We start from the raw sequence: 15249 nt of genomic DNA, 5'->3' as shown, positions 1-15249 counted from the left end.
ATGTATCATCTATCTATCTATTATCTATTTATTATATCTTTATCTATTATCTATATACAGTTAGGTCCATATATATTTGGACAGAGACAACATTTTTCTAATTTTGGTTATAGACATTACCACAATGAATTTTAAACTAAACAGTTCAGATGCAGTTAAAGGTCAGACTTTCAGCTTTCATTTGAGGGTATGCACATTAAAATTGGATGAAGGGTTTAGGAGTTTCAGCTCTTTAACATTTGCCACCCTGTTTTTAAAGGGACCAAAAGTAATTGGACAATTGACTCCAAGGCTATTTCATGGACAGGTGTGGGGAATCCCTTCGTTATGTCATTCTCAATTAAGCAGATAAAAGGCCTGGAGTTGATTGGAGGTGTGGTGCTTGCATTTGGAAGGTTTTGCTGTGAGGTAAACATGCGGTCAAAGGAGCTCTCCATGTAGGTGAAACAAGCCATCCTTAAGCTGCGAAAACATAAAAAAAACCCATCCGAGCAATTGTTACATTATTAGGAGTGGCAAAATCTACAATTTGGTACATCCTGAGAAAGAAAGAAAGCACTGGGGAACTCATCAATGCAAAAAGACCTGGGCGCCCACGGAAGACAACAGTGGTGGATAATTACAGAATAATCTCCATGGTGAAGAGAAACCCCTTCACAACAGCCAACCAAGTGACCAACACTCTCCAGGAGGTCGGCGTATCAATATCCAAATCTACCATAAAGAGAAGACTGCATGAAAGTAAATACAGAGGGTTCACTGCACGGTGCAAGCCACTCATAAGCATCAAGAATAAAAAGGATAGACTGGACTTTGTTAAAAAACATCTAAAAAATCCAGCACAGTTCTGGAAGAACATTCTTTGGACAGATGAAACCAAGATCAAACTCTACCAGAATGATGGAAAGAGAAAAGTATGGCGAAGGCGTGGTACAGCTCATGATCCAAAGCATACCACATCATCTGTAAAACACGGCGGAGGCAGTGTGATGGCTTGGGCATGCATGGCTGCCAGTGGCACTGGGTCACTAGTGTTTATGATGTGACACAGGACAGAAGCAGCCGAATGAATTCTGAGGTATTCAGAAACATACTGTGTGCTCACATCTAGCCAAATGCAGCCAAACTGATTGGTCGTCGTTTCATACTACAGATGGACAATGACCCAAAACATAAAACCAAAGCAACCCAGGAGTTTATTAATGCAAAGAAGTGGAATATTCTTGAATGGCCAAATCAGTCACCTGATCTCAACCCAATTGAGCAGCATTTCACTTGTTAAGACAGAAAGGCCCACAAATAAACAGCAACTGAAAACCACCGCAGTGTAGGCCTGGCAGAGCATCAAAAAGGAGGAAACACAGCGTCTGGTGATGTCCATGAGTTCAAGACTTCAGGCAGCCATTGCCAAGAAAGGATTTTCAACCAAATACTAAAAATTAACATTTTATTTAAAATTATTGAATCTGTCCAATTACTTTTGGTCCCTTTAAAAACAGGGTGGCACATGTTAAGGAGCTGAAACTCCTAAACCCTTCATCCAATTTTCATGTGGATACCCTCAAATGAAAGCTGAAAGTCTGAACTTCAACTGCATCTGAATTGTTTTGTTTAAAATTCATTGTGGTAATGTCTATAACCAAAATTAGAAAAATATTGTCTCTGTCCAAATATATATGGACCTAACTGTATATATCTTTATATACCTATTAACTATCTATTATATATCTATCTATTATCTATTTATCAATATATTATCATTATCCACACATCAAATAATCTATTTACCTATCAATGTAATTATTTGCCAATCTAGCTAACTATTTATTTATCTATCATCTATCAAATTATCTAACTAATTAAACAAAAATTTAAATGGAGGCAGTACTCAAGGAGTCCAAATGAAAAAATGCAGAGTTTACTTCATCTGTCTAAATGCAGTAAGTGAAAAAGACTCCACATTTTTTCCACTTGAACTCCTTGAGTGTTGCCTCCATTTTTGCTTCCTTGGCCCAACTCTCTCTCCCTTCCCCCCCCCCTTTTTTCTTTCTTTCTATCTTCCTTCCTTACTTACTTACTTACCTCCTTAATTTCTTTACATTTTACTCTTCTTACTTCCTTTTTTCTCTTTTATACCTTTCTTTGTTTCTCTTTCTTTTTTTTCTTAATTTCTATCTTCCTTCCTTTCTTTCTGTCTTTCTTTCTTTCTTTCTTTGTCGATAGATATCTTTCAGCATGGTATGTAAACACTAATAAATTATAAAAATTCACCAGATATTCTACCATAACCATTCTTTCTCTCTTTCTTTTTTCTCCCTCTATTTCTTTTTTTAGATTCTTTCTTTCTCTTTCTTCTCTTCTATATTTATTTCTCTATTTCTTTCTCTTTTCTTTCTCTCTTTCTCTCATTCTTCCTTTCTTCATTTCTTTCTCTTTCTCTCATTCTTTTCTTTCTCTTTCTTTCTTTATCTATTTCCTTCTCTTTCTTCTTTTCATTCTTTCTTTTATCTATCTTTCTTTCTTTCTTTCTTTCTCAATAGATATCTTTCAGCATTGTATATAGACACTAATAAATTATAATAATTCACCAGATATTCTACTATCATCTTTCTTTCTCTTTTTCTTTTTTTTCTTCCTCGATTTCTTTTTTATTTTCTTTCTTTCTTTCTTTGTTCTCTTCTATATTTATTTCTCTTTTCTTTCTCTCTTTCTCTCATTCTTCCTTTCTTCATTTCTTTCTCTCATTCTTTCTTTCTTCCTTTTTCTCTTTCTTTATCTCTTTCCTTCTCTTTCTTTTCATTCTTTCTTTCCCTTCTCTACCAACATATATCGTCCAGCAAACACTGATAATAATTCACCAGATATTCTACCATCACCTTTCTATATATGCATCTATGTTTTCATAATTCCATGTGTGCCATTTGAAAACTAATGTAGCGAAAATTCCCATTAATAGAAGTAATCTGTCTGGAGGGTTTGGGGCACTTCATATATAACAGCAGAACCTGAGCACGTACGTCTGCAGGGAACGTCAGCACACATGCCTTCTCCGGCTAATGCCACTTGTGCTGCACTAGGCACTAATAGCCTTAAATAATATTAGATTAGTCTGTTGTTATGTGGGTGGATAAAACCAAGATCTATTACATCCTCATGAAATACTCTGCAATCCACTCCTTACATCTGATTAGGATTCTAAATAAAGGATGGATTGAGTCACCGATGGAGAAGGATTGTAGCGATGCTCTAGCTCTTTTTCGTCAGCACCACGGACAGCTCCAATGTCAAACATGACATTCACATATGTGCACTGAGCCAAAGGAAATTTATTTTAGGCCACTGTCCACATGTAGAAGACCAACTGGGGAGTCATAATTAATCACACAATTACTCACCTGTTACACACCCCAGAGCTGTTGCTCTTATGGCCGCCGACTGTCTTTCTTTACTTCCCTGTATTAAAAACATTTATGTCGGTGCTGTTACTTTGACAATACGATATGGACACATTATGGAATCTGTCATTGAAGAGTAACCGTTGTTTTATTGTATTTTTTTCCCATAAATCAATTGACCACATGAAAATAATAAACTTTGTAATATATCTTATTACATCACATTGTCTGTGTGTTCCTCTAGCTCCTCCCTAGAATGTCTGTGTTCCTCTAGCTCCTCCCTAGAATGTCTGTGTGTTCCTCTAGTTCCTCCCTAGAATGTCTATGTTTCTCTAGCTCCTCCCTAGAATGTCTGTGTTCCTCTAGCTCCTCCCCAGAATGTCTGTGTGTTCCTCCAGCTCCTCCCTGGAATGTCTCTGTGTTCCTCTAGCTCCTCCTTAGAATATCCGTGCGTTCCTCTAGCTCCTCCCTAGAATGTCTGTGTGTTCCTCTAGCTCCTCCCTAGAATGTCTGTGTGTTTCTCTAGCTCCTCCCTAGAATGTCTGTGTGTTCCTCTAGCTCCTCCTTAGAATATTTGTGTGTTCCTCTAGCTCCTCCCTAGAATGTCTGTGTGTTCCTCTAGCTCCTCCCTAGAATGTCTGTGTGTTCCTCTACCTCCTCCCTAGAATGTCTGTGTGTTCCTCTAGCTCCTCCCTAGAATGGCTGTGTGTTCCTCTAGCTCCTCCTTAGAATATCCGTGTGTTCCTCTAGCTCCTCCCTAGAATGTCTGTGTTCCTCTAGCTCCTCCCTAGAATGTCTGTGTTCCTCTAGCTCCTCCCTAGAATGTCTGTGTGTTCCTCTAGCTCCTCCCTAGAATGTCTGTGTGTTCCTCTAGCTCCTCCCTAGAATGTCTGTGTGTTCCTCTAGCTCCTCCCTAGAATGTCTATGTTCCTCTAGCTCCACGATTAGAATATCCGTGTGTTCCTCTAGCTCCTCCCTAGAATGTCTGTGTTCCACTAGCTCCTCCCTCTTCCTCATCTCTTTTCTCCATAGAATATTAAAAGCACCAACTGACAGCTTCTATTTCTGTCATGTGAAAATCTGTCTTCACTGAATACAGGTTTTTCCCATGAATTGACAGTAAAATTTGATAAATTACAAAATTGTTTATTTTTCTGTTTAAAATTGAGTTACAAAATAAAATTCAGTATCTTATGCAAATTACTAATATGCTTCATGTCTGAAAGATGTATGATGGATCTAGTCCTGCGGCAAGGCAGGTCTTCTTCCAGTTTGTGTCCAATGCAGGACAGCGTGACCTGAGCTGCACATGGGGGGACTGTCTGACTGCTGCCAGTCAATAGATAAGCAGAGGTGGTCTCACAAAATGTGCCATTACTAAATTTATTGTCTATAGGACTACCGGAGAGAGACGAGTGCTCTGGTTACAATGGTTTTTGCACTCAATGCACACCGCAAGGGTGTAACCTTGTTTTCTTTGAGCTGAGTGTTATGTTTACATAGCTTCCGACTGCTGGGTGTCCATCGTTGGGTGTCGGTCCTGCTCTCGGCCCTTATTCACATTGAGCTAGTTTTCGACACATGGCAATGTTTTAATACTAGAGGTGAGGACCATCCCGACTGGGTCCACCTTGGCGCTGGTGGGGTGGTTTTTACACTTTTTTTTTTATCAAAAAGTGTTTACTAAGTACCCCATGTTATTTATATGCACTACTGCTTTTTACTTTCGTATACGTAAGCAGGGTATATGTTCATTTTGTTTCTGTCTTAGGTTTCACATTTATTAACTATAGGACCACTGGAGAGAGCTGAGTACAATGGCTACATCGAGCAATAATGAACCAGGTAGTGCACGTGCACGCAAGGCCAATGCTTCACTAGTGCAGCATTTCAGAGCCCTGTTCTAAGGATCACGGGGTCTCTGAGGTTAGGCCTCTCCCATCATAGACCTATCAGATCATTTAAAGAGGGCTATCCAGCCTTGGAGTCCAAGTCTGCAGTCACTCTATGTGACTGGAGACTTGCGAATCCTCACGGTGTGCACAGTGTGCGCTGTGAGGATTCTTCGGTGCCAACTTTTGGAGCAATTTGTATACATGCAGTCACGTGCCAACTAGACACATTCTGACTAGACACAAGCAAACTGAGTGAGACTGAGAATGTCTAGTCAGAATGTGGCCGGGAGTATGCAAATCCCTTGCCTGCTCCCAGCGTCGACACTGGAAAATCCTGACAGGATGCAATGTGCACACTGCGAGGATTCACAAGAATGCAGTCACATAGAGTGACTACAAACTTGTACCCTAAGGCCGGATAAACCCTTTAAGAACTATTTCTTTAGGGACATCTATCTGCATTTTTTTTTAAGTTGGTCTACAAGCCACACAAAAGTGTATGAAGTCTTGATGTCCCAGCGCTCTTGAATCCTACTAAGCTCCATCATTCTGGACAGGTCTGGGTGTACATTACCCTGTAAATGAAGGGGCAAAGCTCTCACAAAAGAGATTGAGCCACAAGGTATTTCTTGAGTAGCCTGTTATAGGGTGCTTAACTGGTAAATTGCAGTCCATAGTCCAAACATGCTTTTCAGTGAAGCCATTCATTTCTAGGAGAGAATGGAGGTGAGCGAGCGATAAAGGCCTCGGCAACATTTCTCCATCAATAGCCAAACCACTAAGCACATCATATCTGAGAAATAGGAGTACCACTAACACCAACATCAAAAGCAGCTCGCCCGCTAATTCACACTGAGGTGCTCTTAAGTGTTTCAACTACAAAAGCATCTTTAGAGTGTCAGCTCCTGTGGTTCTAACCAGGCTACTTTACGATAATAGCAGCAAGTCTGTAATTACCCATGCACAGAGCGCACAATGCAATGCTCTTAAATTATTGGTTGTGCACTCAGACCATTGCTGGGGTAATTATATGATCTGTTTTCTATTTAGACAGCCGTCTACCGCTCCACAAATCATAATTTCTTCTGTTTGCATTTATATTACAGTTATAAAAAATAATTCTCCGATGAACGGACTATGAATCGCCTAAAGGTAAAAAATGCTCAACTTATATTATATCGAAATTTAAAGCTATTTTTCACCTTTTGACATCACAACTTTTTTTAGGCCCAGCTTCCAGTCCTGATTAATTTCCTAATATATATTTATCAGGCTTAAAGCCTTATTTTTGTGATACACAGCTACAAATTCCCTGAAAGGGAACTAAACTCATAATTTTAAAAACTTTTTGACATGTCATAGGGATCTAAAAATGCATCGATATTCCAGCCACAAGGATAAAGCATAAAATCTTCTTCTTTGAATATTGAGTAAAAAGATGTTGAAGCAGAGTATTGACTATTGCCAGGTATGACTGGGACACATTTGATATGGCCAGCGGCCAACTAGAAGTTGGATAGGACTTAAGCCTACTTGGATCGATGATAACTCAAGATGCAACAACGTCACCGGAAGTCAATAGGTGAATAGATATCGGCAAATCAACAATGAAGTCAGTGGACAAGGTCTTCAAATCGAGGAACATTTCACCGATGACAAAGAGTCGGCAACAATGAAGTCAGTGGACAAGGTCTTCAAATCGAGGAACATTTCACCGGTGATAAAGACTCGGCAACAATGAAGTCAGTGGACAAGGTCTTCAAATCGAGGAACATTTCACCGATGACAAAGAGTCGGCAACAATGAAGTCAGTGGACAAGGTCTTCAAATCGAGGAACATTTCACCGGTGATAAAGACTCGGCAACAATGAAGTCAGTGGACAAGGTCTTCAAATCGAGGAACATTTCACCGATGACAAAGAGTCGGCAACAATGAAGTCAGTGGACAAGGTCTTCAAATCGAGGAACATTTCACCGGTGATAAAGACTCGGCAACAATGAAGTCAGTGGACAAGGTCTTCAAATCGAGGAACATTTCACCGGTGACAAAGAGTCGGCAACAATGAAGTCAGTGGACAAGGTCTTCAAATCGAGGAACATTTCACCGGTGATAAAGACTCGGCAACAATGAAGTCAGTGGACAAGGTCTTCAAATCGAGGAACATTTCACCGGTGACAAAGACTCGGCAACAATGAAGTCAGTGGACAAGGTCTTAAAATCGAGGAACATTTCACCGGTGACGAAGACTCGGCTCGTACATACTGTAGTTTGATCTTTTCTGTGGTAGCGTAAGAATGCTAAACCTGGACGATAAAGAAACAAGACAGAAGAAGAATCAACACCTTCAAAATGTGTTCCTGGAGAAGGATTGACTATTGCCAGGTATGACTGGGACACATTTGATATGGCCAGCGGCCAACTAGAAGTTGGATAGGACTTAAGCCTACTTGGATCGATGATAACTCAAGATGCAACAACGTCACCGGAAGTCAATAGGTGAATAGATATCGGCAAATCAACAATGAAGTCAGTGGACAAGGTCTTCAAATCGAGGAACATTTCACCGATGACAAAGAGTCGGCAACAATGAAGTCAGTGGACAAGGTCTTCAAATCGAGGAACATTTCACCGGTGATAAAGACTCGGCAACAATGAAGTCAGTGGACAAGGTCTTCAAATCGAGGAACATTTCACCGATGACAAAGAGTCGGCAACAATGAAGTCAGTGGACAAGGTCTTCAAATCGAGGAACATTTCACCGGTGATAAAGACTCGGCAACAATGAAGTCAGTGGACAAGGTCTTCAAATCGAGGAACATTTCACCGATGACAAAGAGTCGGCAACAATGAAGTCAGTGGACAAGGTCTTCAAATCGAGGAACATTTCACCGGTGATAAAGACTCGGCAACAATGAAGTCAGTGGACAAGGTCTTCAAATCGAGGAACATTTCACCGGTGACAAAGAGTCGGCAACAATGAAGTCAGTGGACAAGGTCTTCAAATCGAGGAACATTTCACCGGTGATAAAGACTCGGCAACAATGAAGTCAGTGGACAAGGTCTTCAAATCGAGGAACATTTCACCGGTGACAAAGACTCGGCAACAATGAAGTCAGTGGACAAGGTCTTAAAATCGAGGAACATTTCACCGGTGACGAAGACTCGGCTCGTACATACTGTAGTTTGATCTTTTCTGTGGTAGCGTAAGAATGCTAAACCTGGACGATAAAGAAACAAGACAGAAGAAGAATCAACACCTTCAAAATGTGTTCCTGGAGAAGGATGTTATCAATACCATGGATGGCAAGAAGAACAAAAAAACTATTTTGGAACAAATTAAGCCAGGCATGTCACTCAAAGCAAGGATCACCAAGCTATGACTTGTCTAATTTGGACGCATCATACAAAGAGAGTAATCACTGGAGAAGGAGATTACGGTTGGAAGAATAGAAGGAACAAGGCAAAGAGGAAGACCAGCAACCTGATGGCTTCATGCTGTCAAGAAAAAGGTGGAGAAGACCCTGGTGGACCTATCTAGGCCTCCACAAGATCACTCTTCCCACAGATCATTCATCGATCAAATTGCCATGATTGAAGATTAAATAACAGAATATCAGCATAAAATGGGGCATGGTGCCTGCACTTTTCGAGCTGCATTCCCACTCTTAACCATGTTAGGCTTGTGGTGGAACTAAGATGCATTTTTGAATTTTCATAGAAAGGCTACGCAGTAGCATTGTCGCATGTTTTTTTTCCAGGTGTGACTGAGTGTTTTATGGACTTACAATTTTTTTTAAAGCTCTGTACATTGCTCACTCCTCTCTTTAGGGAGAGACAATCAGGAACAATGACTCAACTGACCTCTTATGCCCCTACGGTTTAGTGACTGGTGGTGGTCTTAGCCTCTGTAAACCCAATAATCAAAACTTTTTATGTCATTATGGCATTTTGTTTTTATTTTTAAATAATGGTAGGTACCCTTCAAATTCTAAAATTCAGGTTGCATTCAGCCACCACTAGCGAAAGCTTACTTACTGCATAATAAACAGTATACAATAAACTAATATCCCTCTAATGCAGGATTTCCAACCAGTGGCTTATGAGCAACACGCTCCTCTCAGGACCCTGATATATGGCAGGTGGCTGTATCCTTTCATGAGTACCACTCCCAGCTGTATTGGTGCCCACAAGGGGACACTTAGTTGGCATTCTTCCTTTATAAGGGGCAGTCGTGACAATATTACTAGAACATTATTACTTTTGAGGGGCGCACTGAAGGGGCATTATTACTGTAAAAGCTTTATAAGCAGCCCTCAGACCATTCCTACTTTTAAGTAATCACTTGGTACAATATTACTTTTTAAATGGAATCTGTCAGTTTTAGCTATGTAATCTGAGAGCAGCACGATGTAGAAGCTGAGAGCCTGATTCCAGGGATGTGTCACTTACTAGGCTGTGTGCTGTAGTTTCAATACAATCTGTCTTTTATCACCAGCACTACAAGACTAGGTATCATGTGCCAGACAGTCCAGCAAATCTGTATAACCCCGCCCCCAGCACTGATTGGCAGCTTGCTGATAATGTACAGTGTACACAGTAAGTAGCCAATCAGTGGTGTGGGCGGAGTTATACACAGCTCAACATTTGAGCACTGCTCCATCTACAGCACAAAAAAACAGGGATTGTATCAAAACTAAAGCAAGCAGCCGAGTAAGTGATTCATCTTCGGAATCAGGCTCTAAGCCCCTACATTATGCTGCTATCAGATTACATGGCAAAAAAGCTGCTGACGGATTTCCTTTAAGGGGACACTCGCAGCATTATTACCCTATAAGGGTGCACTCAGGTCATTACTACTTTATAAAGGGGCACTGAGGCCTTTCTACTTTATAAGAGGGTACCAGAGCTATTATTACTTTATAAGGAGGCACATGTGCAATTATGGGCTACACAAGGGGCTACTACAATTTCTTCCCATGGAATGTGGCTTATGACCATCTCTCTGAAGTATAAATGCGGCTCTTGTGGTAAAAAAAAGATTGGGGGACCCCTGGTCTAGGGTGTAGCAGCAGAGTTTTATTATTCACCATCATGTCTTTACAGAACATTTGGGTTCTGTCTTAGAAAATAGGATTTCTAACAACTATAAGGCTATGTGCACATGTTCAGGATTTTTTCCTTTTTTTGCGTTTTTTCCACCATTTTCCACGGAAAAAATGCTAAAAATATACTAACATTAAGTATCCCATCATTTCAATGCATTCCGCAATTTTTGTGCACATGCTGCACATTCTGCTAAAAAAATGCATCGCGGTAAAAAACGCAGCATGTTCATAAATTTTGTGGATTTTTCGTGTTTTTGCTGCAATATTATTGCATTGGGAAGCTCCAGGAAAAAACGCGAAAAACGCTCAAAAAACGCCGCTGATATCAACAGGTTCGGCAAAGGTCTGACGATGTGTATGGGGCAGACGCCCAAATGATGGTCGAGAGTGATGTCGATCAGGCATGTCAAATATCGGTTGCGGATAAGCCATCAGCAGACATGTCTGTCTGCAGCTTTCTCGTAGAAAACACAGGAGCGCTCGATCGAATGATCTCTCCTGCATTTGGGAGAAATGGCTGAGATGGCTGCCAGCTGAATGATCATCTAATGCCTATCTAATGTGTATGGCCAGCTTAAGATTCAAAGACTAAAAGTGCATCTGGGCTAAAAGCAGGGTCCGTAGAATCGTGTTTCGCCACCAATTGTGACTTCCTCAGGGGTGTTACAGAGTTATTCAAAGAGTTTAAAAGAAGCTGCAAGGCTCTCATGGACGTATCGGAATATGAAGTGTCTATGAATCTGACTTAAAAATCCTTAAAACCTTGAGTTTGCCACACTATGCCTTCGTGAGACACCGTACTTCTCTCGTAGAAATGATGCATCAAGGGTAAGATTGTTCATGGCATGCAAGGGAGCTTCCTCATAGTTTCTTAAACAATCAGCGAGCTAAAAACCTCCCTGTGCCAGCATATAAAATCTGAGACATGAGAAAGCATATTAGGGCTCCAAAGCAGGCTATAGATGACACATAGAGTTCCCATAAAACACTGATCCATAATTCATCCCTTTGTGACTTGAATTGAAAGTCAAGAAAAAATGTCTGACCATAATCAGTACTCTATATTAGTTCAATGAATAACTCAACAAGAAATATAGTCGTCCTCACTGTTTGTTAGTCTGCTGTATTTTTACATAATCCTTACACAATCAGTCGTGTAGATATCTTTCATAAGACACAGAGGTTAATCTCCTGATAGTCAGATCCATCTTCTAGTGGCAGGATGAAGACCTGTCTCTTATCCAATGGGTGGGTCTTAGCTATCTTTTGTCCTAAAGCATGCAAGGCAGAGGGGGAGGCTCCTGCTGCAGCCAGTTATCTTACAGACACACAAGGCAGAGGGGGGAAGCTCCTGCTGCAGCCAGTAATCTTACAGACACACAAGGCAGAGGGGGGGCTCTTGCTGCAGCCAGTTGTCTTACAGACTCACACAAGGTAGAGGAGGGAGGCTCCTGCTGCAGCCAGTTATCTTACAGACACACAAGGCAGAGGGGGGAAGCTCCTGCTGCAGCCAGTAATCTTACAGACACACAAGGCAGAGGGGGGGGGGCTCCTGCTGCAGCCAGTTGTCTTACAGACTCACACAAGGTAGAGGAGGGAGGCTCCTGCTGCAGCCAGTTATCTTACAGACACACAAGGCAGAGGGGGGAGGCTCCTGTTGCAGCCAGTTGTCTTACAGACACACAAGGTAATGGGGGGGAGGCTCCTGCTGCAGCCAGTTATATTACAGACACACAAGGCAGAGGGAGGAGGCTCCTACTGTAGTCAGTTGTCTTACAGACATACAAGGCAGTGGAAGGCGGCTCCTGCTGCAGCCAGTTTTCTTACAGACTCACACAAGGTAAAGGGGGGAGGCTCCTGCTGCAGCCAGTTATCTTACAGACACACAAGGCAGAGGGGAGAGGCTCCTGCTGCAGCCAGTTGTCTTACAGACACACAAGGTAGAGGGGGAGGCTCCTGCTGCAGCCAGTTGTCTTACAGACTCACACAAGGTAGAGGAGGGAGGCTCCTGCTGCAGCCAGTTGTCTTACAGACTCACACAAGGTAGAGGAGGGAGGCTCCTGCTGCAGCCAGTTATCTTACAGACACACAAGGCAGAGGGGGGAGGCTCCTGTTGCAGCCAGTTGTCTTACAGACACACAAGGTAATGGGGGGAGGCTCCTGCTGCAGCCAGTTATATTACAGACACACAAGGCAGAGGGAGGAGGCTCCTACTGTAGTCAGTTGTCTTACAGACATACAAGGCAGTGGAAGGCGGCTCCTGCTGCAGCCAGTTTTCTTACAGACTCACACAAGGTAGAGGGGGGAGGCTCCTGCTGCAGCCAGTTATCTTACAGACACACAAGGCAGAGGGGGGAGGCTCCTGCTGCAGCCAGTTGTCTTACAGACATACACAAGGTAGAGGGGGAGGCTCCTGCTGCAGCCAGTTATCTTACAGACTCACACAAGGTAGAGGAGGGAGGCTCCTGCTGCAGCCAGTTGTCTTACAGACTCACACAAGGTAGAGGAGGGAGGCTCCTGCTGCAGCCAGTTATCTTACAGACACACAAGGCAGAGGGGGGAGGCTCCTGTGGCAGCCAGTTGTCTTACAGACACACAAGGCAGAGGGAGGAGGCTCCTACTGCTACCAGTTATCTTACAGACACATAAGGCAGAGGGGGAGGCTCATGCTGCAGCCAGTTGTCTTACAGACACACAAGGCAATGGGGGAGGCTCCTGCTGCAGCCAGTTATATTACAGATCCACAAGGCAGAGGGAGGCGGCTCCTGCTGTAGTCAGTTGTCTTACAGACATACAAGGCAGTGGGAGGCGGCTCCTGCTGCAGCCAGTTGTCTTACAGACTCACACAAGGTAGAGGGGGGCAGCTCCTGCTGCAGCCAGTTATCTTACAGACACACAAGGCAGAGGGGGGAGGCTCCTGCTGCAGCCAGTTGTTTTACAGATATACACAAGGTAGAGGAGGGAGGCTCCTGCTGCAGCCAGTTATCTTACAGACACACAAGGCAGAGGGGGGAGGCTCCTGTTGCAGCCAGTTGTCTTACAGACACACAAGGCAGAGGGAGGAGGCTCCTACTGCTACCAGTTATCTTACAGACACATAAGGCAGAGGGGGGAGGCTCATGCTGCAGCCAGTTGTCTTACAGACACACAAGGAAATGGGGGGAGGCTCCTGCTGCAGCCAGTTATATTGCAGACACACAAGGCAGAGGGAGGCGGCTCCTGCTGTAGTCAGTTGTCTTACAGACATACAAGGCAGTGGGGGGAGGCTTCTGCTGCAGCCAGTTTTCTTACAGACACACACAAGGCAGTGGGGGGAAGCTCCTGCTGCAGCCAGTTTTCTTACAGACACACACAAGGCAGTGGGGGGAGACTCCTGCTGCAGCCAGTTTTCTTACAGACACACACAAGGCAGTAAGGAGAAGGAGTACATGACTGATCTGAGACACAAAAAAGATTTCTTTGTATATTTTTCTAGTTTTAATCCCAATATGGGACAATATTACATTTCTGTGCATTTTGCGCTTAGTGTTCCTTTAACTGTTGAGAATACATTCACTAGTGGTCCCTTCTCATGAAAATATTATGCAAACCTACATTTATCTCTAGAAATATTGACATAATAAAAAGATTACGATTGTATTTTTTTTTTGTTCCTCCGGGGTAAACTATGTTCTTTATTCCTTCATTCATAAAGGCGCATTATCAGCGGAGAATCCTTCCAAGCCGTAGTTATTAAAAGCAATATCTTCCTGCCGATCGGAAACAAAACACATAATGGAGATTATCTAAACTAAATTCAATGTATCCTATTATTTGCAATATAGCAGAAAATATTGAGGGCAGGGTATCAAACGTCTGTCATGTTCGCTGATACTTTGCCTTTAATTCCTCTTTTTTTTTTAGGGCTTAAAGCTACAAGATGATTTTTACAGAACGGGAGGATTTCCGTGGTGGGGTATCCATCTGGAAGGGTTAATGAGTTAATTGGCGCATGAGAAGCTACCATGACAGTAGGAGCTAAGTGTTATTGTGCAGGGGATGATTATTCCGCTCCTCTATAGAAGGCTCCGTTTTATAAAATAATAATAATAATCATGAGAACAATGATAAGACTATAGCTAATCACAGCCACAGTAATTGCATTTGCAATCACGAATGCTGAAGTAACATTATCGATTTTCCGCTAAAAACCTTTTTAGCAAACAAGCAGTCCATCTATTCATTAAAGCTGAGTGCCGTGAGTTATATGTCAGCTCCAGGGGCGTTATTAGAGGGAATTACACTGATGAGGGCACTAATTATTTTCTCCTAGATACCAATGTCATGTTTGTGTTTTCCGCGCTGCCGCAGACCTGATCGCGGAGAAAGGAGGGTGGAAATCTCGTTCTTTTTTTTTTCTATACATTTCTCCCCTTCTCCCGCCTGCGCTTCGCATTGGTGGATTGGTTTATCGTTCCATTGAGCGAGCCTGAAATCTTGTGTAATTAAGATGTGTTGCCGGTGCTCTTAACTGGAATGAGAATCATTTGCTTCATCTGCCACGCGTTGCGTAAGAACGATGCTGCCAGGTGAAAATGATAAACGTTAAAGGCCTGGAAGAAATGATTCTTACAAGTGATAGTGGTTACATTTAGTTATGAAATTTATCTTTGCAATCTTATTTTCTTCTTTCATTCAGATTTTTGTCTTGTGGGAGTGCCCTTCCCAGTAATACAGGCTGGATGTGAGCAGGTGCTGCTGCCAACATTAGCTTAAATATCAGCACAGCTTCTATCCAGCACTTATTTCCTCTTCTCGTGCTTGCCCTCTTATCTATAGCTTGTATTTTTCTGTCTGCCCTCCATGATACAGTA

The sequence above is a fragment of the Ranitomeya imitator genome, chromosome 2 (assembly GCF_032444005.1).
Source record: "Ranitomeya imitator isolate aRanImi1 chromosome 2, aRanImi1.pri, whole genome shotgun sequence".
In the NCBI taxonomy this organism is placed as follows: Eukaryota; Metazoa; Chordata; class Amphibia; order Anura; family Dendrobatidae; genus Ranitomeya; species Ranitomeya imitator.
Note: the sequence above shows the minus strand (reverse complement) of the source record.